Genomic DNA, 6,085 nt, shown 5'->3' with positions numbered 1-6,085 from the left:
CATAAATGGTGAGAAACTGAACCTGAATGGGGCTCTGCCTGAAAGAAGCAAGGCAGCAGCAGTGGACAAGGCGACAGATTGGAGTATAAAACTAAGAGTGTTAAGAGCACTATTTTTCCAAATTGACAGCAATTCATAGAAATGTATTTTACATCATTACTCTGCATACACATACACACATATTCATATAACAAACAAGTTTCACGAAACAATACTTACTATATAAGAAAATGAAACCTAGTAAATCCCAACCATAATTTTATTAATATTTAAATACAATATACAAAAAGTGCCTAAGAATGTACAAAAACAAAATTTCATAAAGATTGTACTTAATGTGATGGGTGTGCTTGCCTGTTCATGAGTTCGTTCCAGTCAGGCACACATGAAGATAAGGCAACACGCATGTCAGGTGCGCTGTTGAGCCGATTTCTTTTCTTTGTTTTTAATCGTGTCAAGATCGAAAATCCTAGTTCACACAAATAGGTAGATGTGAATGGTAATAATAGCAATATACTCTTTCTACTTAGCAGTGGAAATTCATCTTTAATCTTAATCCAAAATGCTGATAAACTTAATGTCCTATAATAATTCCTCAGTGTGAATGACGAACTGAGCTGCAGTAATTCATTCTCTTCTTCAGGCACCAAGTGTAACTCAATTATTGATTCTGGGGTTTGATAAGCAAATGGATCTTTCATCCAAATAGCTTCCTTTAACAATGCAAATTTCTCTTCTGGAAAGTAACGATTGAAGGTTTGAGACAAAGAAGTGAGATGTACTAATATCTCTAATTTTATTTCTCTTAAGCAGTCTTCATGAATAACGTTCTCTTCAATGTGTTGCAACAGCGTTGGGAACATGTAGTAGCTGGGGTGATTACTTTTAAGTCTTACCTGCCACAACAATAATGCCTTTTGGAATCCTTGAACGTGTTCAAGATATTGAAATATATCATTGTTTTTCCCTTGTAGCTTCGAATTTAATTCATTTAAAATGCCAAAAATGTCACTTAAATACGCCAATTTTGTTACCCAAATGTCATCTTCAAAAATATTTGCCAAATGCGATTGCTTTTCAATGAGAAAAATGTAAATCTCATTCCTGAGTTCGTATACTCTGCTCAATACTTTTCCTTGAGACAACCAACGAACTTCTGTATGAAACAATAAGTGGGTATGGTTCACTCCAATCTCTGAACACAATATTTCAAGAAGTCGGCTATTCGATGAGCTTCCTTTAATAAAATTAACAATTTTCACTGCATGTTTCAATACATCCATTAGGCTCGGCGGAATTTCTTTGGATACCAAAGCTTCTCGGTGAATAAAACAATGATTCCAAAGACAGTTGTTATGGGTGGCTTCTAACAATTTTTCAATAACTCTGCTATGTTTCCCAGTCATATTTGCTGCTCCATCACTTGAAATTCCTTTACAATTTTTCCAGTTTAATTTATATTGACCAACAATGCACTTTTCTAATTCAGTGAATAAATCTACTCCGGTTACATGTGAATTTAAATTTAAACAACACAACAGATCTTCTATAAAATCATCTTGCCATACATACCTGACATATACCAAGAGTGTGGGACAGCTTGCAATATCAGTGCTCTCATCAAGTTGTATTGCAAAATCTATACCAGACTGTAGCCGTGTCATAAGCATTGCTTCTAAATGTTTTGCAATAGTACAGATTCGACGAGATATTGTATTATCACTAAGGGGTATAGTTCTTAATTTATCAGCTGATTTATCATCAAAGATGGTACGTACCATATCCATACATGCTGGGAGAATAATTTTTTCAGCAGCTGTGTGAGCCATTTTCTCTTTTGCCACGCGATACGCCACTAAATACGATGATAATAAGGCTCTCTCGTTCATAGTTGTGGAACGACTAAGAAATCGGGGTGATGACTCTAGGCTATTTCTTTCTGTTTGAAAACGGTCTTCCTCATCTTCTTCCTCTTCCTCCTCCGCCTTCACTATCACTGTGCCTTCCATCTCCTGGGTAGCCCGGGGAGACAAATCTGTAGCATTCCTTGATTCAGCAGTCATTGTTCAGGTTCAAAGAACTGGCTCACTTGATCCAAACAGGGTCTGTCTGCAGGACTTCCCTTTTTGTCCTAGATGTTTTATGAGATCAGTTTTTGCTGTTCTGCAGGGTAGAAAAATTTAATAGCAGTATTAAAAGGTAACACGGTGTTGCTATGCTGCTTACACCTCATCCATGAAGACAAGTCACTAGATCCAATGATGTGACATAGTAAATGCTGAGTAACTGCCATTCATGTTAGCTGTGTACCAGGCAGATTCGGTACATTACATACACAGCTCATTTAAGTCTCATGGAAACCTAATGAAGTACACAATTATTATTCCTATTTTAAAAGCTGAGAAAGATTTAAAAATGTGTCTAACAACATAATGTAGTGGATCCAGTACTCAAACCCAAGTCTGAAGTCCAGAGTCCTAACTATGCTGCTACACTGCCATCTAGATACTCTTAGAAAGTGATCACCAAAGTACGGTGTACAAGACCATCCATTGGGGCACAGGGGAAAACAATTGAAACTTGTATTTATTTTTTAAAAACACTGAAACCCACTTAAGCTTTCCTGATAGCCATCTTATAGCATTTATATTCTGTCATCATTTGTGTTGCCGTTCTTATTTTCACCTTCCAACTATTTTATTTTCTTTGCTCATTTCCCTTCATTTTTAGTGATATATTGTCGAAAATCTCATTCTTTCTCAGGTATTTTAAGATCAAGGAAAAGGAATCTTGGTTTTTGACATCTCATCAAAGATTTAAAGGTGGGGTATGGGGAATAACGCATTCCTAGAGGCCTTCCCTCCCACTGGCAGTATGAATCAAAATGAAGTGACTCCAAGGGAGTGAAACTCAAAGATACAGGGCTGAGGTCAGGACATGGACAGGCCCTTCTGGAGTGTTTTCCTGCTCATGTTCTAGGCAAGTAGCAGTAGAAAGACTGGGTTTTATTTTGCATTTCTTGAATGATTCCAGCACTCAGTCATCTCTTGACTTTAAGCTCACTAGCTGTCTCCAGTTTGGTATGCAATATTTTGATAGTTTTTACCCTGAAATTTAATTTTTAATGCTTTCATGCCTTATTTCAATTAGACTACTCCTCAAGAATAAAGACTGTCTTTTACTTTCATTGTGGCCCTTAAGTCACATGACGTAGTTCCTTGCAACCAGGAGATATTTTAAAAAACATTTGTTTGAATGAATGCAATGTCAACATTTTTTGCCCATTTGGAGAAAGTTCAACAAATTCATTATAGGCCTGGTATTGCAATACTTGGAAGGGCATGTCATTTAGAAATTAAGAGATGCTACTCTATTGCAACTGTCAGGTTACTTATGAAACATCTGAGTAAGAATGGGAGGAATACTATAGCAGCACAGGTTTAAAATACATGAGTAAATAATGTGTCCATAGGTAAGTTACCTATGTCTCCCATTACACTATGTAACCAACCTATTTCTCCAGCAAATAGTAAGGTTTCATTGATCTGCTTACAAGGTATTCTCCGCAACTTATTTATTGATTGCAAATGATCTGTGTAGCACAGCCCTGTATAAGTGTTTTCTTTGGTCCTCTGCTACTTAACAGCCTTTCTCAATAATGACAGTGTCTTTGTGTATACTGGTGGCACTTCAGAAAACGGAGATGGGGCATTAAGTTTGGCCTAGCTGCATTTTTCAGTTAATTTCCCTCTATCGATGAATGTCCAAGTTGGAAGGGCCCTCTGAGATATGCAGTCTAGTTTACTTTACTTAGGATAAATTTGAAACTTGGTGTTTTGTCTAAGAGCATCCCGCTAACCAGTGGCAGAGAGGGTGCCAGTGCCCAGTGGGCAAATGGCCCAGCGCTCTTGCTCTTGCCGCCGCACCACGGCAGACGCCCCTCACTACTCAGCCCTCTGAGTCAAGCACAGTTGGCTCCCACAACTGAAAAATTCACCTGGTGTCTCATGCCGGGCGTGGTGGCGCGCGCCTGTAGTCCCAGCTACACGGGAGGCTGAGGCAGGAGGATCGCTTGAGCCCAGGAGTTCTGGGCTGTAGTGCGCTATGCCGATCGGGTGTCCGCACTAAGTTCGGCATCAATATGGTGACCTCCCGGGAGCGGGGGACCACCAGGTTGCCTAAGGAGGGGTGAACCGGCCCAGGTCGGAAACGGAGCAGGTCAAAACTCCCGTGCTGATCAGTAGTGGGATCGCGCCTGTGAATAGCCACTGCACTCCAGCCTGGGCAACATAGCGAGACCCCGTCTCTATTTTAAAAAAAAAAAAAAAAAAAAAAAAAAAAATTCACCTGGTGTCTCAAATTACTCCTGTAAAAAAGCTTTCAGGAAGCTCGGAAACTGCAAGGAAGAGGGTGAAGTGCATGTCACCTTTTCCTACTGCGTTCAACTCACTTTATTCACTAAGCTTCAAACATTCTTTAATCACTGCCATTAATGGTGGTGGATTTGGGGGTGAGCAGATGATCTGCAAACACTTATGAGTCTTAAACTTCTCTACTAAAAAAATCAAAAACAAAACCGTGGAGCTTGGTAGCCTCTAGGGTCTTTCTCATTTTACACCGCGAGGTCCCTAGGAACCCAGGAGACAAGCTTTCACCAGAAGGAAAGCAAAGGAGGACGATCGGGGAGCACAGAAATTAGGCTAGGGTCATTTGGGGTGAAAACCGAGGACGAGGCGGCGTAGGTGGGGCACGCAGGCTGCCTCCTCCCGGTCCCAGAGGTATCTCATCCCAGTCCAGAAACCAGGGATCCAAGGCTGTATCTGCGGGGAGACGGCGCTTCCTACGGCCGAGGCTGGGACGAAGGACAGGGACACGGACCCTCCACCCCGTCTGGGGACGGTCGTGGCGAGGGGGATCGCGGAACACGGCCGTACACATCCACCTGCGTCCCCGCCCGTCCTCCCCGGCTGGAGCCCCGTCTCACCGTGAACCCCGGAGAAGCCTGGGGTGCTGGGATAGAAAAGGGAGGTGACTCTGGGGACCAAAGGGCAGTGGACTTGGACCCAGGCCCTCCGCTCGCCAGACCCCAGAGTGTCACAAAAGCCGGAAGTGCGTCAACTTCCGCCTTCCGGGCCTGCGCTGCGCTGGTGGTGTGTGTCGGGGGGTGGGGGTGTGTGTGTGGGGGTGGGTGTGGGGTTGGTCCTCTCTAGGAAAGCGGGAGGTCTTTGGTTCTTGTTCCCCAATTCGTGGGTCGGGCTTTGGGGATGTTTTAGCTCCGCTTTTCCCGTCCGGGAAAACGGGGGTTAAGCTTCCCTCGGTACCCTCCTGCTCAGATACTTATACAATTCTCCTACTTTTTCTTATTGATGGCAGTAATCGTAATAATTCTAGTTATTATCAAACAATAAGGTGATTGTGTGTCTGTGGCAGAGGAACTGAAACAAAAATGTAGACAGTAGAGCAAAGTGAAGTAAAGGATGGATGGTTTCACGAAACCGAAGTGGTTGCTTCTCCGGGGACCCTGATTGCGTATTGCCACTTGAACGGATCTGGGGAGGAAAAATGTTGCCTGCCATAGCAGTAAACCGCGGCCTTCAAGCCAGCAATCACTGCAGCCGCCCCCAACTGTGTACCCTGAGGGGATTCAGGATGGAGAAGAGCAGGGTACTGGCCCCAGACAGCTGAGGTGCATGTCAAAGGAATGATTTCAGTGCGCCCAGACTCTTGCATCTTCCCATATATAGAAAAGCTCTAAAATCATTAACTTGAAATGTCTGGTTTTCTTCAATTAAGAGTAATCTTTTGATGTTCTGGCTACGAGGTTTTTGCTGCAAAACTCCTACATATCCAGGCTTCTCCCTTGTCTCTTCGGAGCAGCCCCTTAGAGCTGAGAGGCTGTCTTCCCGGCTTAAGTCCTCAATTTTGTCTGCCAAATAAAACATAATTCTCAACTTTTACGTTGTGCCTTTTTTTTTTTTTTCAGTCGACAGACAGTATTTTCAAATATTCGTTCAATAAGCAACAGATATTCTTTCCAATACTAGATAGTTACAAGATTCTGAGCTTGGCTAATGTTTCCAGGGAG

General features: G+C 42.5%; 1 long non-coding RNA gene across 1 annotated transcript; it reads right to left on the bottom strand.

The window, feature by feature from the left end:
• Positions 1-253: 253 nt before the first annotated feature.
• On the bottom strand, positions 254-5,087 carry LOC137778684 (uncharacterized). The gene is made up of 3 exons (XR_011076972.1): positions 4,985-5,087; positions 3,998-4,306; positions 254-2,163 (listed from the first exon to the last, which is right to left on the bottom strand). It is a non-coding gene; the product is annotated as an uncharacterized lncRNA (long non-coding RNA).
• Positions 5,088-6,085: the final 998 nt, after the last annotated feature.

Source organism: Eschrichtius robustus, chromosome 16 (assembly GCF_028021215.1).
Source record: "Eschrichtius robustus isolate mEscRob2 chromosome 16, mEscRob2.pri, whole genome shotgun sequence".
In the NCBI taxonomy this organism is placed as follows: Eukaryota; Metazoa; Chordata; class Mammalia; order Artiodactyla; family Eschrichtiidae; genus Eschrichtius; species Eschrichtius robustus.
This window is presented reverse-complemented; position numbering and strand designations above follow the sequence as displayed.